Genomic DNA, 27317 nt, shown 5'->3' with positions numbered 1-27317 from the left:
CAAGTCCCAGTAGAATAAACTATTATTTTCTTAAGCCCCTGAGATTTCAGGGTTTATCTGTTACAGCAGCTGTCATAATTTCAACTAACACAGTACTTTTTATGGACCCATCACATCAATCATCACTCCTCATTTTACAGACAAGAAAACTGAAGCGGGGAGAGGATCGTGGTCACACAATCAATTATTAAGCGGTGCACCCGGGGTCTGAACCAGCACTGCATTAATACGGAACTCAGGCTCTTACGCATCTTCTACGATCGTAAGGCCAGTAAGTGGAACCAGGAGTGAACACACTGAATACAGAATTTTGCTATGCATTCCTTTAAAAAGAAAAATCACTTCAATCTCTCAGAAGAATAACTGCGGAACAGTGTTATCTTAAAGCAAAAAGATAGAAATCAGCTCCCAAAAGTTTAAGTGGGGTTTTACAATAGACAAGAGACATCAGAGTAAGATATTTTTAAAAGACCATGTACATTAAAAAGATCAAACTCCGTTATGCTTGCAAATAGGCATATATAGTACAAGTTTTCAAAAAAAATTTTTTTTTCTTTTTTTTTTTTGGCCACACCTTGTGGCATGTGGGATCTTAGTTCCCTGACCAGGGATCAAAGCTGTGCCCCTGACGTTGGGAGTACAGAGTCTTAACCAATGGACCACCAGGGAAGTCCCACAAGTTTAAAATTTTAATTCGGCCTTTCCTATTAGATTTTACCTGAGTCATCCCTACTGACAATTATATAACATGATTTAATAATATTAGTAACTTTTCAAAATAGGATTCAGGGGGACTTCCCTGGTGGCACAGGGGGTAAGACCCCGCGCTCCCAATGCAGGGGCCCAGGTTCATCCCTGGTCAGGGAACTAGATCCCACATGCATGCCGCAACTAAGAGTTCGCATGCCGCAACTAAGACCCGGTGCAACAACAACAAAAAAAAACTAATTAAAAAAAAAAAAAGGATTCAGTAAATGGGAAAACACTTTATTTCAATTATCACTGAATTGTACCTACATTATTAATCAACATGTACCTATGAAAAGATGTACAAGATACACTGTTAAGCAAAAGAAGCAAGTTACAGAACAGTGTTTACAGCATAATTCCATTTGTTTTCAAAAAATACATACCTATATCTTTTCTTTTTTTTTGTTTTTCCTACATACATACATCTCTTACTTACAAATGAAAAACATCTGGAAAGAAATACAAGAAAGTTTCCAGTGATTACCCCGGAGGAGTAGACCTGCACTTGTGATTTACACCTTTTGTTAGAGTTTGAATTTATGATGAGGACGTGTACTGTTAGAATTAGAAATACTTTAAGACATATCTATGATTTACAGTAATGTAAACTGATCAAACTCCCCAAATCCCACATTAGCCTAATATGTAGAGTGAAGCGTCCAGGTTGGGAGGAAAAAAAAAATGCAGCCCTTTATAATGAATATATCATTTGGTCAATTTCACTCATATACACGTATATACATGTGTTTACACATCTGTAAGTAAATCTCTTTTAATACATTTAAAAACACACACACAGGACTCCCCTGGTGGTACAGTGATTAAGAATCCACCTGCCAATGCAGGGGACACGGGTTCAAGCCCTGGTCCAGGAAGATCCCACATGCCACAGAGCAACTAAGCCCGTGTACCACAACTACTGAAGCCCGTGCACCTAGAGCCTGTGCTCCACAAGAGAAGCCACTGCAATGAGAAGCCTGCACACCACAACCAGAGAAAGCCAGCACGCAGCAATGAAAACACAACGCAGCCAAAAATAAATAAATACATAAATGTATTTTCTAATACCAGTAAATATTCAAACATGTGCATGTATTTCTTACATATACACCAAAAAAATGTGGGTAGGACAGACCCCAAACTAATAACAATGACCACCTGAGAGAAAAGGAGGACAGGACTGGAGAGAGAAATCGGAGAGAAGTCTAGAATTGGGCTGAGCAACACAGTAGCTACTAGCTACCTGTGACTATTTAAACTTAAATTAATTAAAATTAAATACTATTAAAATTCAGCTCCTCAGTCCCACCAGCTCCATTTCCAGCGGCTACCACAGTGAAAAGCATAGATATAGAGCATTTCCACTACTACAGAAAGCACTACTGGACAGCACTGGTCTAAAGTACAGCAGAAAGACCTGGATGAAGCCTGACATAAATTTTAAAATAAGGCAAGACAATGAAGAAAATGTACCTTTCTACCATCCCTGAAAACTGAAAACACAAGAAAAAAGCAGAAATTATGTACAAAGAAACTCAACAAACAAACCAAAAAAAAGTTAAATCTTCAGGTGGTATCTACCCAGACTAGGTTAAATTTCTTTTTATACTACTAGATTTAGAATAAAAAGGTTTATTTTTTTCACAAACCAGTCTGGTATTTGGGGGACAGAGGGGAATCCAACAGTAAGCATTTTACAACCATCTACTTTAAAATATACAATGGCATTTCTCATCAGAAAAGATTATCCTCAATGATCTCTCCTTGGTAATAATGGTATTCTTACACTTAAAAATAATAAAAGTGGGGAAGTTTTAATTTATAATTCGGATTTAGATTTATAAGATTTCATCTGAATTGGTTTACAATACTAAAAACGTATAATCACAGAGACTTAAGCCCTAAATAGGTTAAAACAATTCTAATGGGCCTGCTTTGACAATTCCATTAGTATTATAAAACCCGCTCTACAACTTTAGTTGATGCATGAAACTTCACTTTAGAAATTCATTTCTAAAACTACCATATTTTGTTGAATACTGTCCCCAGAATTCATGTCCACCTGGAACCTGAGAAATGTGACCTGATTTGGAAATAGGGTCTTTGCAGATGTAATCAAGTTAAGATAAGGTCATACTGGAGTAAGATGAACCCTAAATCTAGTATGGCCAGTGTCCTTATAAGAGGGTAATTTGGACAAAGAGACACAGACATACAGGGAGAAGGTCTTGTGACAACGGAGACAGACTGGAGTGATGCAGCTGCAAGTCAAGGAACACCAAGGAGTGCCCAACAACCACCAGAAACTAAGAGAGAGGCCCGGAGCAGATGTGAGACAGTAAATTTCTGTTTCTGGTACTCTGTTACAATAGCCCTAGGAAGCTTATACAACTACCTTCTTCCCCAGTGTAACAGGCTAACTCAGAGTGCTAGCTAGATTCCTTTCCCCATCACCAGAAAAGTATCTCAACGCCATGTAACAGATTCACTAATTCAGCTTTTCCTACGTAAGTATAATTGAAAATGAAAAAAAAAAACCTAGTTCCTGATACCAGAATATATCTTTCATCCTGAGACAAACTGAGGATATTCCAATTCACACTCAAGAGATTATCCAAGATAGCCATTTAGTAGGGGAGGAAAAAATAAAGAATAAAAGCTCACCAAAACATTCACGGTAGCATCATTTTAAAAATCAAATGAGTGCGATACTGAGGTATCCACCCTTACGTGTGCTTACATAAGTTACCAACAGCATGTGCTGTGGATCCCAAGTCAACCCCTTACTCCAAAATGCCCTCCCTTTTTTGTTTCCCTTTAACCTCTCCCCACTACCACCACTCCTGCCACTGTCTCCCTCCCATAAATCTAGCCTTACCTACCTCTAAATGTCCATCATTTCTGAGCCCCGCTTCCTTCCTCTCTGATACCATACACGTTACCTTCTTTAGAAAGTCTCGTCAGTTATTCGTGCCTATTCTTTCTCTTGTCTCTAATTCACCACAGAACCTTCTGTAATCGGGTTAACAAACCCACTATTCCAGAGAGCAGATAGTCAAATCCATCAGACACTCTCTAAGCCATCTTTATCTCACCCCACAGTTATCCCTAGAACAACCGACACTACATCATACACAGACCTGCTAGAAATCTATTTCCTGGCTTCGCTGGCCAACTTTACGGTGTTTCCGTCTGACCACAGGTGAAAATACTAACGCTCCCTGGAATACAGCTCCCAATTGCTTCCTTTCACTAGACATGTTCTTATGCCCTCAACTCCCACCTTCACACCAGGTCTGGGCTCTAGTCCACACCCACCCTCCACACATCCACATTCCCGGTGAGCATCTTCGCTTGAATGGAACATAGGCACTTTTAGTTCAACAGATCCAAAACTCAACCTGTCATCATCTGACTTCTACCCAAATCTGTTCCATCCGCCTAGAAACTTCAATCATTTCAGTTTTCTCCCCTTCCTAAATAAGTCCTATTAATCCTACCTCTGAAACCTCTTTTCAGTCTGTTGCCTCTCTGTCATCCCCCGAACTGTCTTCTTCCAGGCAGTCATTCCTCTCTCACCTGCCAACACCCAACCACTTCCAATCTCCCTCGCTTCTCCTCCACACCAATGCAGACAGATACTTTGAAAATGCAAATACGATGCTGCTCACCTTCTTTCATCCTTCAGTGGTGGCATATTGCAAGCCTTAGAGACAGATATACAAACTTCTTTAAAAAAAGAAAGAAAGAAATACAAACTTTTTCTTTTTAATTATTTATTTTTGGCTGTGTTGGTCTTCGTTGGTGCACGCGGGCCTTCTCTAGTTGTGTAGAGTGTGGGCTACTCTTCGTTGCGGTGCGCATGCTTATTGTGGTGGCTTCTCTTGTTGCGGAGCACGGGATCTAGGCTCACGGGCTCAGTACTCATGGCACACGGGCTTAGTTGCTCCGCAGCATGTGGGATCTTCCTGGACCAGGGCTCGAACCCGTGTCCCCTGCATTGGCAGGCGGATTCTTAACCACTGCGCCACCAGGGAAGCCCCACAAACTTCTTAATATGGCATAAAAGACCCTTCATGATGCAACTTATGCCACCAGCTCAGCCTCATCTACTGTCGCTCCTCTCCATGTTATACTTTCACCATATTTAACCTTTTATCATCCCCTTCAAAACTCTCTGCCTTTACATGTGCTATTCCCTCTGCCTGAAATACTCTTTGGACGGTCCTTACAAGCTTCAGTTTAGTGTTACCTCCTCTAGAAAAGCGTTGTGTAAGCCTCACGGTACAAAGAGCTCCTCCTCTTTTCAGGACTCAGAAGCCTGTCCATATCTCCACTTGTCTCACCACCCTTGCTGGTTCACCCAACTTTAAGGCTGATTGGCAGGGATCTCATCTTATGATCCTGCATACTTCCAATGCCTAACAGAGTACCTGACACAGCAGTATGTACGCAGTAAGGACTGAATGAATAAATCAAACTCATAGGTTGACACAAAAATTTTTAGCTCGTCAACGACTTAAACATGAAACTAGTCACACAAAAAGTTTTAGCTCGTCAAGGACTTAAACATGAAACTAGTCAACTTTACATTGAAGAGGCTTTCGTATATTGGTATTTACATAAACTCATATATACTACACACACACACGCACAAATATACCATCACGTCTGGTTCCATATAACAAGTCGATTTCCCCAACCTAGCACAAACCTACAGTAGTAATTCTTTGCTGCTATGTATACTGTTCACATTAAGTTCAAACAAACTAATTTAATTACCCATAGTTAAATAATTTCATATGCTCACAGATACACGAACAGGAACTATATAAATACAACAGTCATCAGCAGTTTCAAGGGTAGGGCAGTTACGGGCTGAACTGTGCTCGCCCCAAATTCACGTGCCGAAGCCCACACGCCCAGCATCTCAGAGTGTGACTGTATCTGGAGATACAGCCTATAAAGAAATAATGAAGTTAAAAACAGTGTGTTAGAGTGAACCCGAATCCAGTATGACAAATGTCCTTTTAAGAAGAGATGAGGACTTCCCTGGTGGCACAGTGGTTAAGAATCTGCCTGCCAATGCAGGGAACACGGGTTCGATCCCTGGTCCGGGAAGATCCCACATGCCGCGGAGCAACTAAGCCCATACGCCACAACTACTGAGGCTGCCCTCTAGAGCCCACGAGCCACAACTACTGAGCCCACGTGCCGCAACTACTGAAGCCCGCACGCCTAGAGCCCGTGCTCCACAACAAGAGAAGCCACCACAATGAGAAGCCCGCGCACCACAACAAAGACCCAACACAGCCAAAAATAAATTTATTTTTTAAAAAATTAAAAATAGAAATAAAAATTAAAAAAAAAAAAAAAGAAGAAGAGGAGATGAGAACACGGACAACACAGAGGGATGACCTGGTGAGGACACAGTGAGAAGGCGACCACCTGCAAGCCAAGGAGAGAGGCCTCAGAAGAAACTCAATCTGCTGACACCTTGATCTAGGGCTTCCAGACTCCAAAATTGTGAGAAAATAACTTTCTGTTGTTTAAGCCACCAGTCTGTGGTATTTTTTTATGACACCCAAGCTAATAGAGGGGGCTTCTGGTTTATAGAATTTAAATTTCTTAATCACGTACATGGGATTTTTTTAAGCCAGCAAGGGTTGAGTGAGCAGTGAAGTTGTGGATGTTTTCATTTTCTTCTTCACGCTGGCCTGTATTTACCACCACCACCCCCCAAAAAAAAACCATTAAATTAAATGATATAAGAAAATATCCTAGACGTCAGAGTTTACCATACACTGGCCACAAAAACTACATTTTATCTTACTATTTATCATTTGAAACAAAATAATGTACTATGTTAAAATACGATATTTTTAATTTTTACCAGCTCCAAAAGGAACTGGTGGAGGTAGAAACTGGAGAGCACTGTTGTTACACACCTCCCTGGAGATTAGAGAACCAACAGTTATAACAAGTATAGAACCTTCCTGTGTTTGTGTTCAAAGTCATTATAGAAGCTAGGTAACACATAATAGACTCTGTGAGTTAGGCATCTTATACATTATCATTTATTTCTCATAACAACCCAGTGCAACTGAGATTGAGTCCCCCATTTTTCAGATAAGGAAACTCAGACTCAGAGAGGGTAAGTAACTGGTCAAGGTCATACAGTTAGGAAATGGAAGTGCTGAGACTCAAGTCCACATGTCTTAAAATCCCACGCTTCTTGATACTAAGAGTCCTTGAATGCTTAACAGCTATTTATTAAACATCTTTTGTATGCACTTGGCTAGACAGAGCTCTGACCCAAGAAACACAGTCACTATTCCAAGCACTTAGAATTTCCTCTTTAACACTTTGTCGAATGTCTATTTCTCCTAACTCCTCAACTAGATTTTAGAGCTCCTCAAAAGAGCTGTAGTAAAAAGAGAAAAACAAAGAGCTTTGAGTCAAAGTCCTGGAAAAATTCTGGCTTTTTCCCACTTACATAAATTAACAAGCTGGATTCTTCATCAGTAAAAGGGTTGTGTATTGAGTAACATATATGAAATTGCTGGGAAGCGTGCCTGGCGCTCAGTGGATACTAAATAAACGTTAAGGAGACATGAATATTCATTTCAGCCATCACAGAATGCAGACCCAGAACTCAAACTTTTTAATTCACCAATACTCTGATTCCTCCAGTGGCCTCTTCGGGATTCAAAGATTCCACTCATCATCACTCTCTCTATCCCATCCATCTACACTACATACCACTTAACATTCAAAGCAGAAAAACGAACATTCTGTATCTTCTTTATACCATGGTCTTTTAGAGTAGTGATCTCCAAAGCAGAATGCACACAACACACTTAAATGTCCCAATCACAGGCTTACAAATCCTACAACGAGATTAATAAGGAATGTGAAATTTAGCTCTCCTAAAGTTTAGCAACCTGTATTAATATAAGGACTGTGATACACGTACACTATTTATTTCAAAAAGAAAAATAAAAAGGATACAGATGTTGAGAGCAAGGATTCAAATTCTTACTAATGGAGGCATGATACAAATATGTTTGGGACTTCCCTGGTGGCGCAGTGATTAAGAATCCTCTGCCAATGCAGGGGACATGGGTTCGAGCCCTGTTCCGGGAAGATCCCACATGCCGCGGAGCAACTAAGCCCGTGCACCACAACTACTAAGCCTGAGCTCTAGAGCCCGCGAGCCACAACAACTGAGCCTTCACGCCACAACTACTGAAGCCCGCATGCCTAGAGCCCATGCTCCACAACAAGAGAAGCCACCGCAATGAGAAGCCCGCGCACCGCAACGAAGAGTAGCCCCCACTCACCGCAACTAGAGAAAGCCCGCGTGCAACAAAGATCCAATGCAGCCAAAACCAAATAAATAAAATAAATAAATTTTTTAAAATAAATAATAATTTTTTTAAAAAGAAAAAGAAAACAAATATAAGTTTGGAGACAACTGCTTTAGAGCCACAATTGTATCATTAGTTATTGTTAAATTCAATGTGGGAACAATGATGTACAGTATATTGTATTTTTATTAACACTGAACACTTTACAAGTGGGCAGAGCAATTTCGCAGGTCTGTGCCACCAATCCTTAAGTTGCTCCTTCTGCCTGGATATGCACTAGCACGTAACTCCTACACTTCTCCTATACATTCATCTCACCATGGAGTCTTTACAGATCCGCACAGTGACAGGTGGTTAGTAATCTACAAATCTAAAGCTACAAGGTTCTAAGTCAAATTATAATACAGGGCTAATATAAGGAAAAATTTATGTACCATTCTCTTGCTCTAAGACATAACTTCATTAAGAATAAAACAATCTTGGGCTTCCCTGGTGGCGCAGTGGTTGAGAGTCCGCCTGCCGATGCAGGGGACACGGGTTCGTGCCCCGGTCCGGGAAGATCCCACAATGCCGCGGAGCGGCTGGGCCCGTAAGCCGTGGCCGCTGAACCTGCGCGTCCGGAGCCTGTGCTCCGCAACAGGAGAGGCCACAACAGTGAGAGGCCCGCATACCGAAAAAAAAAAAAGAATAGAACAATCTTGAGACTTCCCTGGTGGTCCAGTGGTTAAGACTCCGCACTCCCAATGCAGGTGGCCCCGGTTCAATCCCTGGTCAGGGAACTAGATCCCACATGCTGCAGCTAAGATCCCGTATGCCGCAACTAAAAAGGTCCCGCACACAGCCAAATTCTAAAAAAAGAATAAAACAATCTTATTTATGATTACACTCCCCTCTGCACCTACTGGAAAAACATTCCTCTAGGCAAGTTTTGATCAAAAGGAATACACTGTATTTAATATGCACTAAATTGATTTTCCTTGTAAATCTACACTTAAACCATTCCCCCAAAAAAGTATCCCGCACAAAAAAGGACATAAGTGAATGTGTATTTATTTTGAGCCCTAAACCCCTAAATTCCCAACAACTACTGTAACGGTGTTGTAACTCTACTTGAATTATGGTACAGAAACTAAACCAGTGACTCCTTAGAGAATCTCCTGATTTTAAGCACAGAACTTGGAACTTAGAAATTGTTCTAATATCCTACCAAAAGTATATTAAAGTGAACACTTTGGAAAAAGAAAACTAAATATATTTTCACTTGCTTGCACTGAATTCCCTCTCTTGGCTATGCCTTGATAAGTTATCATGCAACAACTGTAAATGTATCTCACCTATCTGTACCCACCCCCACCCTGTGCATCAACACAAGGGAGCCTTGGAAAGGCCTGAGAGCTCCAGCTGAACTGTGGAAATGATCCAAACTCATATACTCACAATCGCTTTTTTAATAATGACGTGTGCAGAGGGGGAAAAAAATAGAGGTTTTTATAATATACCTTCCATAATACCTCACAGCTACTTCACAATGACCCTACTTCTCCACTTGATTAGTTATTAGTAATCAACCCTTAGTCAAAGGTAAAAACGAAGGGCTATGGAATTGTTCATCATTTCCTCTTAAGTCTCTTAAAGGCAGTGTTCTTAGAATTCCACATTCATGATCTCATTGAAAACTCAGGGCTGAATTAACTTGCCTCAAGTCACATCAGAACCACCACATGGTACAACTCCAGGAAGCAGCATTTGCATTGTGTTTGATGGGAATGCCATCCCTAGCACAATAGGATGGGAGCTGTACAATGAAGCGGTCTGGGTCACACCACTAGTAAGCAGTGGAGGTGAAGCTCAAAACTCTGCTGTGACTGAGGAGGAAGAGCACACGCCCCCCATGCTGGAGGATGGACAATTAATCATATAATAAAACAAAATTCTCTTGTTATAATAAGCCAGTTATCAGCTTTGTTGGTGAAGGAAGGAAGGGAGGGAGGGAGGGAGGGAGGGAGAAGTCAGTAGACAATGACCACTGAAGAGAGAAGCAAGAAGAAATTGTAAGAAGAAAACCTTACTGAAGACTCTGCCTCTGATGAAGCTGCACATCTTCAGTGGTAGGAGGCAGTAACAAGAGAGAGATCTATGGGGCACAGAGGAATCAGGGTGGTTCTGTTTTTCCCATCCACCCCACTGCTGCCCTTGCAAGACCCCAAATGAGTTTTATAAAGAATGACTAGCCAGCATTCAGGTTAAAATGACACTTGCACCTAGAGTAGGAAAAACTATAAATTATGCATCAGTCTCCACATTCACCTGCTCCCACTTGTAACTTTGAAAGGATTCATTTATTTCAAAATTAGAAAACTGATCTGAGTAAAAAACCTCATTAAAATATATGGCTTGGAAATATTTAGAATCTACTATTACAAGAGCTTATTTTCTTAACATGCAAAGAGTATTTACAAGTCACTTTAAAAAAAATTTTTTTTAAAGGATGACCAACACAACAGAAAAGTGGGCAGTGACATACAGAAGCCACTACTGTTACCCAACCAGCAGCCACTCCACCCCCCACCCCCACCCCCACCAACTTGTTCTTGCTGTCAGAGGCCACCTCCCATTATAAGGCCTCAGAGGAACAGATGTTGGCTTTCCCGGCCTCACTTGTACCTACAACAGGAATACATGGCCAATCACAGCCAAGAGGATCCAAGGGGAAATCTGCTGAGAGCATCCAGGAAAGGTTTTTGTTCCAAATAAAATAGACGTACACGAAGAGATAGACCACATCTTTACGGCGCTGGTCACATGGGCTACCAGAAATGTGAACATCACTCCTCTCTTCTTCTCACATCTCACACCCAACTCCTCCACAGATCCTTTCAGCTCTACCTTCAAAATATATACAGAATAACTTCTCTGACGTCTATCTTTTTCCAAAATACCTCTCACCTGGCTGCTTGCAATATTTTCGTAACTACCAAGCCTACTTCAGCCTTTATCCCTTTCATCCTAGTCTCAACACAGCAGCCAGCATGAACCTTTCAAAGTCTTAGTCAGATAAGGTCTGCCCTCTGCTCAAAAGCCCCCAAAGGTATCTCATCTCACCGGGAATAAAAGCCAAAAGATCTCACAATGGTCTACAAGGCCCTGCACGCTCTGACTTCCTGCCCCCCCTCTCTGCCAGACATCACTCAGCTCTGCCACCCGCCCCAGCTCTCCTTCCAGGTCTTTGAAGGCGCCAGCTCACTCCTGCCCCGGGCCTGTGTGCTCCGGGAGAGGCCCTCTGTCTGAGATGCTCTTCCACCGTACCTCTTGCCCTTGCACTCCTACTACCTTTGAGACTCCACTCAAAGGTCACTGCATTGAAGCCTTCCCTGATCACGTCATTAAAATAACCCAACTCAGCCTCGCCCTTCCCCCTGCATTGCTTTATTTTTCTCCATAACACTTAACATTGGGCCTGGAATCAGGCCGCAGCCTCACCGCGCCCGCCGCCTCCGGACCATGGACCCCCTGCAAAGTGAGCGAGCTTCGAGCCTTCGTGAAAATGTGCAAGAAGGACCCAAGCGTTCTGCACACGGATGAAATGCGCTTCCTGAGGGAGTAGGTGGAGAGCATGGGGGTAAAATACCACCTGCTACTCATAAAACTAAATTGGAAGAAAATACCAAGGAAGAAAAAAGATAGTAAGAAGGCGGAGGAAAACATAAAGACAGATGAACCATCAAGTGAGGAAAGTGATCTAGAAATTGACAATGAATCAAGCTAAATCCTCGTTTGGCCATTCTGTATGGCAAGAGAGCAAGTGTCTTCATCAAATTACAGAAGCCAAATGCTGCCATCCGAGACTGTGACAGAGCTATTGAAATAAATCCTGATTCTGCTCAGCCACACAAGTGGCGAGGGGAAGCACACAGGCTTTCGGGCCACTGGGAAGAAGCTGCTCACGATCTAGCCCTTGCCTGTAAGCTGGATTATGATGACGATGCTAGTGCAATGCTGAAAGAAGTTCAACCAAGGGCCCAGAAAACTGCTGAACATCGGAGAAAGTATGAGCAAAAACGTGAAGAGCGAGAGATCAAAGAAAGAACAGAAAGGGCCAGGAAGGCTCAGGGAGAACACGCAAGAGCCCCGAGGGAGGAAGAGGCCAGAGGACAATCAGGGACTCAGTGCTGCTCTTTTCCAGGTGGAATGGGAGGGGGCATGCCTAGAATGGCAGGAATGCCTGGGCTCAATGAAATTCTTAGTGATCCAGAGGTTCTTGCAGCCATGCAGGATCCAGAAGTTATGGTGGCCTTCCAGGATGTGGCTCAGAACCCAGCAAATACGTCAAAATATCAGAGCAACTCAAAGGTTATGAATCTCATCAGTAAACTGTCGGCCACATTTGGAGGTCAAGCATAATGCCCTTCTGACAAATAAAGCCCCTGCTGAAGGAAAAGCAACTTAGATCACCTAATGGATGTCGCAATAATACAAACCAGTGTACCTCTGACCTTCTCATGAAGAAAGCTAGGGTGCTTTGAAGATAATCCCTACCCCTCTGCCCCAAATGCAGCTGAAACATTTTTACAGTGGTTTGCCGTTAGGGTATTCATTCAGATAAATTAAAAACTTTAAACAATTTTTAAACCTTAAAAATATTTAAAACAAATTAAAAGGGTGTGTTAATTCCTACATTTTTCTTTACTAATCATTTTGGTTTTTTCCTTTGAATTAATTAGGCAAGGAAGATACTTCAGTATGGAAGGTTTATTGTTCAAGTTTGAGTGAAATAAAGATTTATTAGTGGGAAGATCGTTTAAGTAGATAAAGTTTGAGTTGGATATATGGTCACTGAAGCATTTTGATCTGTCTTTTTAATTGCTTTATTATTATTATTTTTAATGATTTGCTTTCATGAAACTACTGAGACCACCAGTATTGCAGTAGGACCTGGGTAGGGACTGGAAGTACTTGGCAGGGCAGCAGCAACCCTACTACATTTTACATAATGTGTACCCTTGTGCAGATGCATTTAAATCTTACACTGTGGTGAAGGCATGATTTTTATACTGCTGCAGTAAAATTGGATTACTTAGCTCTGTTCTTGTCTGATATCTAAAATAAATGCTTCATATTTCCACATTAAAAAAAAAACACTTAACATCTTACTGAACATTCTACCTCCTTGCTCGCCTCCTCCCCTATCCCCACCAAACTGTAAGCTTTCAGAGGGCAGTAAACATGGCCTGTTTTGCTCACTGCTGTTATTTCCCATAGCTACAGACTACTCCTGGTAAATTATAGGTGTTCAATAATTATTTAAGTGAATTATTGAAGTGAATATTCAACAAGCTGAAGATATTTTTTAACTTTATTGAGGTATAATTGCTTTACAATGTGTGTTAGCTTCTGCTTTATAACAACGTGAATCAGCTATACATATACATATATCCCCATATCTCCTCCCTCTTGCATCTCCCTCCCACCCTCCCTATCCCACCCCTCTAGGTGGTCACACTGATCTCGCTGTTCTACGCAGCTGCTTCCCACTAGCTATCTATTTCACATTTGGTAGTGTATATATGTCCATGCCACTTTCTCACTTCACCCCAGCTTACCCTTCCCCCTCCCCATGTCCTCAAGTCCATTCTCTAGGTCTGCATCTTTATTCCTGTCCTGCCCCCACGTTCTTCAGAACCTTTTTTTTTTTTACGATTCCATATATATGTGTTAGCATATGGTATTTGTTTTTCTCTTTCTGACTTATTTCACTGTGTATGACAGACTCTAGGTCCATCCACCTCACTACAAATAACTCAATTTCGTTTCTTTGTATGGCTGAGTAATATTCCACTGTATATACATGCCACATCTTCTTTATCCATTCATCTGTTGATGCAAAGTTAGGTTGCTTCCATGTCCTGGCTATTGTAAATAGTGCTGCAATGAACACTGACACTGTGGTACATGACTCTTTTTGAACTATGGTTTTCTCAGGATATATGCCCAGTAGTGGGATTGCTGGGTCGTATGGCAATTCTATTTTTAGTTTTTTACGAAACCTCCATACTGTGCTCCAGAGTGGCTGTATCAATTTACGTTCCCACCAACAGTGCAACAGAGTTCCCTATTCTCCACACCCTCTCCAGTATTTATTGTTTATAGATTTTTTGATGATGGCCATTCTGACCGGTATGAGGTGATAGCTCATTGTAGTTTTGATTTTCATTTCTCTAATGATTAGTGACGTTGAGCATCCTTTCATGTGTTTGCTGGCCATCTGTATATCTTCTTGGTAGAAATGTCTACTTAGATCTTCTGCCCATTTTTGGATTGGGTTGTTTGTTTTTTTAATATTGAGCTGCTTGTATATTTTGGAGATTAATCCTTTGTCAGTTGCTTCATTTGCAAATATTCTCTCCCACTCTGAGGGTTATCTTTTCATCTTGTTTATGGTTTCCTTTGCTGTGCAAAAGCTTTTAAGTTTCACTAGGTCCCATTTGTTTATTTTTGTTTTTATTTCCATTTCTCTAGGAGATGGGTCAAAAACGATCTTGCTGTGATTTATGTCATAGAGTGTTCTGCCTATGTTTTCCTCTAAGAGTTGTACAGTGTCTGGCCTTATATTTAGGTCTTTAATCCATTTTGAGTTTATTTTTGTGTATGGTGTTAGAGAGTGTTCTAATTTCATTCTTCTACATGTAGCTGTCCAGTTTTCCCAGCACCACTTATTGAAGAGGCTGTCTTTTCTCCATTGTATATCCTTGCCTCCTTTGTCAAAGTTAAGGTGACCATGTGTGCGTGGATTTATCTCTGGGCTTTCTGTCCTGTTCCATTGAGCTATATTTCTGTTTTTGTGCCAGTCCCATACTGTCTTGATTACTGTAGCTTTGTAGTATAGTCTGAAGTCAGGGAGCCTGATTCCTCCCAAGCTGAAATTTTAAAAAGCAGGAAAGGGGACAGCATCTGGGTCCTTGATAATTTCATCAGGCTACTGAAATACCCCTGGACTCTGGTCATAGGAAGTGAAATCTGACTCATTTCAGCCATTTTTAATTAAGGTTTTTGTTATTTGAAGTCAAAAGGTACCTGGTACAGGGCATAGGTAGGCGATTTGCAAAAAAAAAAAGAAATGCTAGTGGCAAATACACTCAATTTAACTCAATCATAAGACATGCAAATTAAAATAACCATGGAATAATATGTCATCCCAGCAGAAACATAAAAGCTTAATACATGTATATCCCAATTCACTCACTAAAACACTAGTGGTATTTACTATTTCTTTAACTTTACACATGAACATACAATTCATAAGAGTGTGATATTCCATTGCCTGTAATTTTTCCCCATGCTCTGAATGTTAGACAGACTGTTCACTCCTGACCAGTAATGTAAATTATATTTACTTAACTCTGATGAAGTACTTACTCTGCCCTGGCCATGTGCTATCCACTTTTACATGCATTATTTATTGCCCACTACAACCCTACAAAATATGTACTATTGTTATTCCAGGTTTTTAAATATTTATTTATTTACTTATTTATTTGCTGCGTTGGGTCCTCATTGCTGCGCACAGGCTTTCTCTAGTTGTGGCAAGCAGGGGCTACTCTTCATTGCAGTGCGCAGGCTTCTCATTGCAGTGGCTTCTCTTGTTGCGGCGCATGGGCTCTACGCACATGGGCTTCAGTGGTTGTGGCATGCAGGCTTCAGTAGTTGCGGTTCTTGGGCTCTAGAGCACAGGCTCAGTAGCTGTGGCACACGGGCTTAATTGCTCCACGGCACGAGGGATCTTCCCGGACCAGGGCTTGAACCCGTGTCCCCTGCATTGTTAGGTGGATTCTTAACCACTGCACCACCAGGGAAGTCCTGTTATTCCATTTTAAAGTTGATGAAACTGAGCTATGAGAAAGACCAGTGATCAGCCCCAAATCAAGTAGCAGCTTAATTATAAGGCTAGAATTTGAACCTAGGCAGTTTGACCACCAGAAACCAACAAGCAGAGCTTCTCCCAAACTGAATGTGTTCTGCAACACACTGACTCCACCTGCACCTCTCTTTCTGCCACTTATTTTGTGTTTGTGTTTTGATCCATAATGACTGAAAAAAGGTATTCAAGTGACAGTGCCAAACTTATCAGAAAGATACACTCTGACAGAAAAAGAAGATAAAAATGAAAAGACAGTCAAAGATTGGTAGAAGTCCTTTGTCTCAGTTTTCTCCACTGAAAACACTGGAGATGTAACAGTATTTACTTTTAGATTGTTGGTAATGACTAAACAGCACATGTGACACATTTAGGATAGGATACATTAAACAATGAACAGTCTTTATGTTCATCATTATTATCATAATTATGATGAAAGGCTTCATAAATGTCACCAAAGTTATGAAGGACTGACCAACAACTATATGACTGGTAGCTGGAAGAAACAAACTATGGCCAGAGACATGTTATGACTTCGGAGATACAAAAAAGAAAAGGATGAGGGCTGATTTTCATTCTGGGAACAGAGTACTTAGGTGACTCAGTAAAGAAAAACTCTATTAGAACTACAATTCGCATTTTCAGAACTGTATGCCCTGTCCCCCCACCCCAGCCCCACCCAGCATATGTTGCTGGCAAGGATGCGCGGCGGGGGGACGACAGACACATACTCTGTGTGGGAGTCTAAGTCAATACTGCATTTGTGGAGGGCAATCGGCCAGTAACTATCAAAACCTGAAACACAAGTACTCTTTAATAAGACATCTCTACATATAGGAATTTACCTTCTAAAATATGCCAACAAGTAAATCTATGCAAGCACAAGGATGTTCACTACAAAGCTAACAATAAAACTGGAAATCAACTAAATGACCATCAATAAGGGAATGGTTAAATAAGTTAGGGTACTCCAATCTAGTTTACAAACCCATTTTTCCACTAGGCTCTCTAATAATCTAAGTGACACTACTATCCACCCAAGCTGCCGAAGCCAAAATTCTAGACAACAGCTTTACTTCTTTTTCTCATACTCCCCTCATCAAATCCTTTAGCAGACCTTATCACAGTAGCTTTCAAAACACATATAAAATCTAATCACCTTTCTCCTCTGTCACAAGCCCACCCAAAGCCATACCTGCCAAGATTACTTCAATAGCTTTGTTGGTTTAAAACCCTCCAATGGCTTCCACTGCGCTGAGAATAAAATTCCTGCCCCTTACCATGATCCTGCCCTTAGCATGCAGGGCATCACGTGATCAGGCTCCTGCCGGCCTCTCAGATGCAATCTCGTAAGCTCTCCTGAATGTCCAGTAACACCAGCCTTTTATTTTGAGAGGTAGGAGGGTCCCTTGAGCATCACACATGCATTCTTGTTTTGGGGGCTTCACAATGAACCGTGTTCTTCTGAATTTTCTCATAACTGCCTCCACTTCACCCAGGTCTATTTCAATATCATCACTTCAACAAGACCTTCCTGACAACCTCACTACATGCATTACTGTCTCTCAGAACCATTAACAGACACTCTCAATACCATTACCACAGTTTTATTTTCTTTATGGTACCTCTCACTGTCTGAAATTAATGATAAGGAATACATTTATTTTGTTCATCTCACTACTGAAGTATTTGTCCAGTGAAAGAAAGGGCTTGATCTCCGTTGTGCACCACTGAATCCCCAGAATCTAGAACACTCCTGAACACTTCTTGGCATAAGCAAAGCCCTTAATTTGCAGCAGCTGGATGAATATTAGGCAGTTTTTGAAAAGAATGATATTGATGTATATATGCTAAAACAGAAAAATGTTCAAGATAAACGAAGTGACAAAAGAAAGTCACAAAGCAACACATATAAAATGAGGGGACTTCCCTGGGGCTGCAGTGGTTAAGACTCTGTGCTCCCAATGCAGGGGGCCCGGGTTCAATCCAGGGAACTAGATCCCACAGCCCGCATTTAAAGATCCCACATGCCGCAACAAAGATCCCACAGGCGGCAACGAAGATCCCGCATACTGCAACTAAGACCTGGCACAGCCAAATAAATAAAAATTTTTAAATACATATAAAATGATCCCATCTGTGTGAAAATGAATGTAAGCACATTATGTAAAAATAGAAAACATATATGCATAGCAAGAGTCAAGAAGGATACAAGATAGAGTTCACAATAATTCTCTCTGAAACACAGGGCAGAAGACAGGGGGAAAAAGGCCTTACACTATTTAATTAATTATACTCTCCTGAGCTATCTGAATATTTTCACCAGCAGGTATCATATTCATAACTTTTTTGTGACAGTTTTCCTATTCCTCCACCTGTTGTAAAAGGCCCAACACACAAAGTGAGTACTCTCTTTTCTAAACACCCAGAACACATATACAACCTAAAGCTCCCATTATATTTCTACAATCTAACACATTCTGAAACACTGGATAAAATACACATGTGAATATTAGCTTTGGTCTAGTCCAGCTTAAAAGCTGAAGGAGAATCTCTTGGTTCAAATAGCAGATCAAACATACACACATTATCTCCTTTCAATAAAAGCCCACTGAAATACTATTTTAAAATTTTTTTAAGAAAAAGAATTATCATTTAAAAAATAAAATAAAATGGAGAGATCTTTTCTTAAAAAAAAAAAAAATCATTGTCTGGGGAAGGAAACTGGGGAAAAGAGCAGGGGGAGGGTTGGCACTCTGGGGTAAAACAATGGACTCCTAAATGTCAGAATACAAAGGGTTATCAACTTCAAGCTAATCATTAATTCCCACCAAGAACTCACCATGAGCCCTTCTACTAGGTCTTAAATATGAGTGACAAGGATCAGCAGATGTATGATTAAAAACCCTACAACATAAATGAGACCAAGATAAACAACAATTACCCTAGAGCAAACAGATAAGAGGAAGGATGATGACTTAAAAAAAAACCTCTATTAACATTTTCAAAGAGATTCAAGAAGATTATGAATCCATAAAATAGAAAAAGGATGCTGGGCGTGGGGGGGGTGGAATTCTTGAAAATTTAAAATATGACTGCTAAAGTAAAATTACAGAGTCTTAGAATAAAATAGAGGAAATGCCCAGAAAAACAAAAGGACAAAAAAATGGGGGTGGAGGAGTGAGCATGAATACATAAAGCCCAATAACCAACTAAAAGGAATTATAAAGAGAATTAAAGCAATAATAGGAAAATTTCCCAAGAATTAAAAAAGAGTCTTTAGTTTAATAATAATGGAAAAGAACCACCTCTAAACATCTTTGAGAAATTTCTTTTTTAAAAAGACAGAAAGAAAGCTCTAAGGAGCTTCCACAGAGGAAGATAAAACACATCACCCACAATGGAACAAGAAACACACTATATCAGACTTCTCAACAACAACAATGGATACTAAAAGACATTGGAGCAATGCAATCAAAGCTTTGACGGAAAATAATTTTCAACTTAGTTTGGCTTGAATAAAAATAACCAGTCAACTATAAGGGTTAATGAAGACATTTTCAGATATGCCAGAATTCAAAACTGCATCTTCCACATATTCTTTCTAGAAATTTCTGTGAGGGATGTACTGCATTAAAACAAGGAAGTAATTCAAAGAATAAAGATCCAATAAGAGCAGAGCCAAAGTGCAAATGCAGTGATGCAAAGTCCAACAAAGTGATGCAAAGAACAACATGTAACAGGTCTAGATAACATCTAGTCCATAATAAGGAAAAAGACTAGGAGAAGCCTTTCCTCAGGGGGAAAAGTACTCACATACATAAAATAACAGCAATAAAAACAAACAGCCGGGCTTCCCTGGTGGAGCAGTGGTTGAGGGTCCGCCTGCCGATGCAGGGGACACGGGTTCGGGCCCCGGTCTGGGAAGATCCCACATGCCGCAGAGCGGCTGGGCCCCTGAGCCATGGCCGCTGAGCCTGCGCGTCCAGAGCCTGTGCTCCGCAACGGGAGAGGCCACAACAGTGAGAGGCCCGCATACCGCAAAAAGAAAAACAAACAAACAAAAAAAAATAGCATGGAAAGCTGATAACATGGAAGAAAGAACAATGACAAATAAGACAGGAAAAAAGGCAATTACAGACTCAAAAACCAAGAACCAATACAGGAAATGTAACTGTACTCTCCTCTGCTGTGAACAATATTTATACCATCACAATAATGTAGAAACTATTCATCAATTTCCAACTATTAAAACCACGTCACAGGCAAACAGAGTATAAATGTTCTCAACCTTGACAATGCCAAAGTAGAAATGACAGACATAGGGGCATAAAGGGGAAAGGAAAGGTGAAGAGAAAAGTACAAGCAGTAATAGCGTCAATTTTACTCCTGGGAAATCAAGATAGACAATCTATATTAACATGAAGAAAAAGTCTATCATATTACATAAATTGCAAAGAGAACAGGGAAATTAAAAGTGATACATCTATTGGGTAAGTAGAAAAAATGCACCAAATCCTCATCTATCAGAGCAGAAATCAATGTAAAATTGATAAATCATAAAATAAGCTTATTATTTAGTCACAAAAACCACACAAATAATTTAAAGTTTCCTTTGGAGAATGGCACTAAGGAGTGAGGAAGGGTTGCTGACCTTTATTATAAGCAACTAGATATCTGACTTCTAAATTTTTCACTGGACTTAAGAAAAAAACACCAAAGAATACTGATCTCTTCATGAAAACACAATTCATAACACATCCTGCCTACATTTTTCCCTATAATGTAATAGATAAAACTTCTTTTTCCTAACATTCCTGAGTGCCAGGTTGAATAATTTTTGAAGCTTTACCACCATCTTTAGAGGTATTTACAGACAATGTAATAATTCAACTTACAGGATATATATATTACTATCATCAAAATTACTGGACCATCACTCCATATCAAAGTAAAATGTAACTACAGATTTACTTTACATTACTTTAACCAAGCCAAAACATCCACATTTATCCATGGTTTCTCAATTTTAATAATTATTTTACCAAAAATATGGAAATGTATCTTTAACACCTTTTTTCTAGATTGCTTTAGGTTTTATTGGTGTTGGTAGTATACACAACAGCATTTCAAGTTCAACAGACCTAAATTTACTTCAGTTTTCATTCCATCTTTTCCTTTGTCCTTTTTACTTTTAGATAATATAAAGTTTATTTAATTATTTATTTTTAATCTGCCAGACCTGAAAAAGGAAAAGTATTTCTTGAAGTCCATACATAACACAAGATGAAAAAAGGACCAAGTTATTATTTATTACTATTCAAAACATGCAAAACCATAGAGCCAAATATAGAGATAAGACCAAATTCTAAGAGAAACAAATTCTAAGAGAAACACAGCCCATTCTAACCCATGATGGAAGATTTAAGTGAGATTTCAAAAATGGCTATAGGAAAATGTTAAATAAGCCATTAGTTTTCCCACATTAAAAAAGGCTTTTGTTTACTGGGGGTTTTTCTTTTGTTCTGTTTTTCTCTTTTTACTGTTCTTAGAGGTGGTGGCTTCTTTTTTGTAAGGAGAAGGCAGCTGAAGGGGACAGCTACAGCATTACAGTTTATGGTATTTATCATTTGTTTAACAATATTCTACTCAAGAAACAGCTTTTTTAAAAATAAAACATCTAAAAACAAACTGGGATTAACTTCTTCAAAATACAAGTTACACTGTGGGGAAGCTTCCACATGACCACATTTTTCTTTAACATCACAGAGTGTCATCAGTCCCAGTTAAACAGCATAAATGAATGCACTTGTTTGTAGGAAGGACAGTTCACATTCCACTTCACCACTAAGAGCCAAATGGCTGTGATGGAACAAGGTGAGTGCATCACACATCATATTTCAGCTAAGTCACAGACACTTTTCCGTTATCCGTGAAATATAAAAGCTAAGAAACATTTAAAAACAATTTACTAAACTCCTCTCAAATCAAAATATAGGAAGCTATTGCATAATTTGACACTTCAGAGAAATTACATTTTTGTTATCATTAAATTGAAGCAAAGAAAAAAGGGTTCAGTGTTCTTTAATAAGGCATTAGGTAACTTAGAAAGGACGGACTTGGGTATATGACACTAGTCTTGTATTTATTTTACATTTTGCATATAGGTCTAGATGCTAAAAACATATGTGCAGTGGACATATATACACTACCAAACATAAAATAGATAGCTAGTAGGAAGCAGCAGCATAGCACAGGGAGATCAACTCGGTGGTTTGTGACCACCTAGAGGGATGGGATAGGGAGGGTGGGAGGGAGATGCAAGAGGGAAGAGATATGGGAACATATGTATATGTAAAACCGATTCACTTTGTTATAAAGCAGAAACTAACACCACTGTAAAGCAAATACTCCAATAAAGATGTTAAAAATATATATATATGTGTGTATATATATATATATATACATATGTGTGTGTATACGTATATATATACGTGCAGGACTTCCCCGGTGGTGCAGTGGTTAAAAATCCACCTGTCAATGCAGGGGACACGGGTTCGAGCCCTGGTCTGGGAAGATCCGACATGCCACGGAGCAACTAAACCCATGCACCACAACTACTGAGCCTGCGCTCTAGAGCCTGCGAGCCACAACTACTGAGCCTGCGTGCTGCAGTTACTGAAGCTTGTGCTGCCTAGAGCCCGTGCTCTGCAACAAGAGAAGCCACCACACTGCAACGAAGAGTAGCCCCCGCTCACAGCAACTAGAGAAAGCCTGCCCGAAGCAACGAACACCCAACGCAGCCAAAAATTTAAATACATATATATATAAATAAATATTTTTTAAAACATATGTGCATAAAGAAACTATACAACTAGAACAATCATAAGTTTATAATAAATATAACATTTTACATTGGAAACAGCAACTGTTTATTCTGAAATATACACTATGAAATAGTTAAAATTCAAATTTAAACACTTGTTAAAATACATCGTTTCCGGGCTTCCCTGGTGGCGCAGTGGTTGAGAGTCCGCCTGCCGATGCAGGGGACACGGGTTCGTACCCCGGTCTGGGAAGATCCCACATGCCGAGGAGGGGCTGGGCCCGTGAGCCATGGCCGCTGAGCCTGCGTGTCCGGAGCCTGTGCTCCGCAACGGGAGAGGCCACAGCAGTGAGAGGCCCGTGTACCGCAAAAAAAAAAAAAAAAAAAAAAAAAAAAAAACATCGTTTCCAATTCAATGGGCCTTACAGAAAATAAAACATATATTTCACTATCATTTAACTTTACTTTTAGAAAAGTAGCCAGGCAGATAAACCCATGCACATATGGTCACCTTATCTCTGATAAAGGAGGCAGGAATGTACAGTGGAGAAAGGACAGCCTCTTCAATAAGTGGTGCTGGGAAAACTGGACAGGTACATGTAAAAGTATGACATTAGATCACTCCCTAACACCATACACAAAAATAAGCTCAAAATGGATTAAAGACATAAATGTAAGGTCAGAAACTATCAAACACTTAGAGGAAAACATAGGCAGAACACTCTATGACATAAATCACAGCAAGATCCTTTTTGACCCACCTCCTAAAGAAATGGAAATAAAAATAAACAAATGGGACCTAATGAAACTTCAAAGCTTTCGCAGAGCAAAGGAAACCATAAACAAGACCAAAAGAAAACCCTCAGAATGGGAGAAAATATTTGCAAATGAAGCAACGGACAAAGGATTAATCTCCAAAATTTATAAGCAGCTCATGCAGCTCAATAACAAAAAAACAAACAATCCAATCCAAAAATGGGCAGAACACTTAAATAGACATTTCTCCAAAGAAGATATACAGACTGCCAACAAACACATGAAAGAATGCTCAACATCATTAATCATTAAAGAAATGCAAATCAAAACTACAATGAGATATCATCTCACACCAGTCAGAATGGCCATCATCAAAAAATCTAGAAACAATAAATGCTGGAGAGGGTGTGGAGAAAAGGGAACACTCTTGCACTGCTGGTGGGAATGTGAATTGGTACAGCCACTATGGAGAACAGTACGGAGGTTCCTTAAAAAACTACAAATAGAACTACCATATGACCCAGCAATCCCACTACTGGGCATATACCCTGAGAAAACCATAATTCAAAAAGAGTCATGTACCAAAATGTTCATTGCAGCTCTATTTACAATAGCCCGGAGATGGAAACAACCTAAGGGTCGGATGAATGGATAAAGAAGATGTGGCACATATATACAATGGAATATTACTCAGCTATAAAAAGAAATGAAATTGAGCTATTTGTAATGAGGTGGATAGACCTAGAGTCTGTCATACAGAGTGAAGTAAGTCAGAAAGTGAAAGACAAATACCGTATGCTAACACATATATATGGAATTTAAGAAAAAAAAAATGTCATGAAGAACCTGGGGTAAGACATGAATAAAGACACAGATCTGGGCTTCCCTGGTGGCACAGTGGTTGAGAGTCTGCCTGCCGATGCAGGGGACACGGGTTCGTGCCCCGGTCCAGGAAGATCCCACATGCTGCGGAGCGGCTGGGCCCGTGAGCCATGGCCGCTGAGCCTGCGCGTCCAGAGCCTGTGCTCCGCAACGGGAGAGGCCACAACAGTGAGAGGCCCACGAACCGCAAAAAAAAAAAAAAAGACACAGACCTACTAGAGAATGGACTTGAGGATATGGGGAGGGGGAAGGGTAAGCTGTGACAAAGCGAGAGAGAGGCATGGACATATATACACTACCAAACGTAAGGTAGATAGCTAGTGGGAAGCAGCAGCATAGCGCAGGGAGATCAGCTCGGTGGTTAGTGACCACCTAGAGGGGTAGGATATGGAAAGTGGGAGATGCAAGAGGGAATAGATATGGGAACATATGTATTATGTATAACTGATTCACTTTGTTATAAAGCAGAAACTAACACACCATTGTAAAGCAATTATACTCCAATAAAGATGTAAAAAAAAAAAAAAAAGAAAAAAAGGAAAAGTAGCCAGGCAGGATTTTATGCCCTAGGTTTAAAAAGAAAAAGAAAATTCTACTTAGAAATCAGGCACTGCTGCAGCTTCAATATATAATAAAAATTATTCCAGAAGAGATAGTTTATCATACTTAGCATATACTACAAGATTTTACAAGAAAAAAAGATATATAACTAATGCCAGTTGAGGTTAAATATATTAAATATTACATATAAGTATTTTAAGTATTAAATATCTCAGAATAAGTAGAAGTCTAAATATGAGCTAAATTGTAACATAATGAAATTAAACCTATACTATCATATTTTTACTTAACAGAAAGGGAACATCTATTTAAATTCATCAGTTTTTCTCTCAGATTGAAACAAGTTCTCTAAAACACATTAGCTACAAAATAGTTGGGTTTTTTTCTCTTCTTCTGATCTAATTAAATTCTAGCAGAGTACCAGAAGAAATATGTTAAAATGCTGATGAAGGGGCCAAAGATTTTACTTTTTTTTTTCTTTTCTAATTATAACTGGGGGTTAAACACACATGAAGAAATATGTTGAAAATCCTCAAACCTGCCACAGAATACTTGAGTCCAAGTGTTTTTTCAGAGTTTTCAAATTACATAAATATTTCAAAATGTGTCAAATTCTTACTACGATTTAAGTATTATACAGAAGTGTATCTACTCTTAGGTCCACACACAATTTACACAGAATTGGAATCAAAATGCTGAATTATTCTAGAATAGCTAATAAAACTACTTTAGAAACTAGGTGAAAAATCTTGGGAACCAAAGAGGGGGGTTAAAGATACTACTTTATTCCTATCACTCTCCTATCAGTCAAATTCCAAATTCAGAATATAAAACCTGTATGATTTGTTCTTTCCTTATTTTACAAACCCAGATTTGATTCCACGATAAAAATACATATCTCAATATCTAGTGCTATCGTATTTAATGCTTTAATACAGTTAAACACATAATAGAGGAATGCAATACTTCTGTTAGTTTTGTCTTTGTTTATTTTTAACAGTAACAATCCAAGCCAAGTCATTCTCCAGAACCAGATGCAAAAATATGCTCCTCTGCAAAAGAACAAAACTTTTACCCTTAGGGCATTTGGGCTTCTGACTCTCTTTACTGTCATTTTACATTTTAGTACTTAAATCACCTTATAAAAACTGCTATCACCGCCGGGATCAGCCATATTACCCTCCCAGATCCAAAGCCACTTGATAAGAACACTTTCTCGGCTTCACCATCCATCCTCAGGCAGCGCGATTGAATAGGGCAGGCTCCCTGGCTCCCAACCGAGACCTGCCACCCCGATCCCACTGCAGCACCCATCCACACACAACAAAATAAATGAGCATTAAGGTTCTTTCTTGCAACTTCTCCTATAGCTCTGAGACTCTCCCGCCACACACACCCACCACCAAACACACACCCAAGATACACACTCGGGGAGCCTACAAGAAAGAGGAGGGGGAAGGTAGGTGGAGGAAAAAGCACGACTAGAGAAAGTAGATCCGTGCGTAGCAGGCGCCTCAAAAAGGTGGGATGGATTTCTCCAAAGCTCAGATCGGGAACCTTGCTGGAGACAGCCAACAGAGAAAGCCCCTAAGGTTAACTCTTTGCTAACCTTTTACAGGAACTTCGCCCCTACCATTTAATTTCAAATAAACTAACAAGTCCATTTTATTATTTTATATTATTTAATGAAATTTTGTTGGGAGCTGAGAATATGAAACAAAGGGAAACAAACACATTTTGCGTCACAACGTTAAAACCTTAGGTTACCCCTATGGGTAAATCTCCAAATTCTTTCTATTCTATCTGGAGTGAGGTCAAAACTGAAATATTAACCCCCTAAAATAGTCTTCAATGTCTACCAAAAATGTCCTACTCAGGTCTCTCCCAAACCAGAGCCACGTCCCCCCCCCAACCCCCCGTTTAACAAAGGAATTTTCATGCAATAAGTCTACTTAAGATACTGCAACCATATTTTGACAAAATTTTCTTACTTCTTTTATTTATAGGTGTTTATCATGGTTTTTTTAAATATAAGTTTTTTTTTTAAACCACCTTTTCCAAGCCTCAAAACAAGCATCTGTAATTATGGACAATTACCCTCCTGCTCAATAAACAAACAAGTCTACTTTTCCTCCTCAAAGTTTCTAATCTTCTATGAAGCTGGCCAAGTGTTTTCTACTCCTGGCACTGAAGAAATAAAAAGAAACATTATGTAACTTCAGTCTACTTCTGTTGTTTTAATAAACTAGCTTAAATTATG

At 39.8% G+C, this 27317-nt stretch overlaps 1 protein-coding gene and 1 pseudogene across 1 annotated transcript in view; one reads left to right on the top strand and one right to left on the bottom strand.

Annotated features, from left to right (window-relative positions):
• Positions 1-27317, bottom strand: part of KMT2C (lysine methyltransferase 2C) — a 294073-nt gene that overhangs the window by 244502 nt on the left and 22254 nt on the right.
• On the top strand, positions 11250-12645 carry LOC116759276 (annotated as a pseudogene).

Source organism: Phocoena sinus, chromosome 9 (assembly GCF_008692025.1).
Source record: "Phocoena sinus isolate mPhoSin1 chromosome 9, mPhoSin1.pri, whole genome shotgun sequence".
NCBI classification, from domain to species: Eukaryota; Metazoa; Chordata; class Mammalia; order Artiodactyla; family Phocoenidae; genus Phocoena; species Phocoena sinus.
This window is presented reverse-complemented; position numbering and strand designations above follow the sequence as displayed.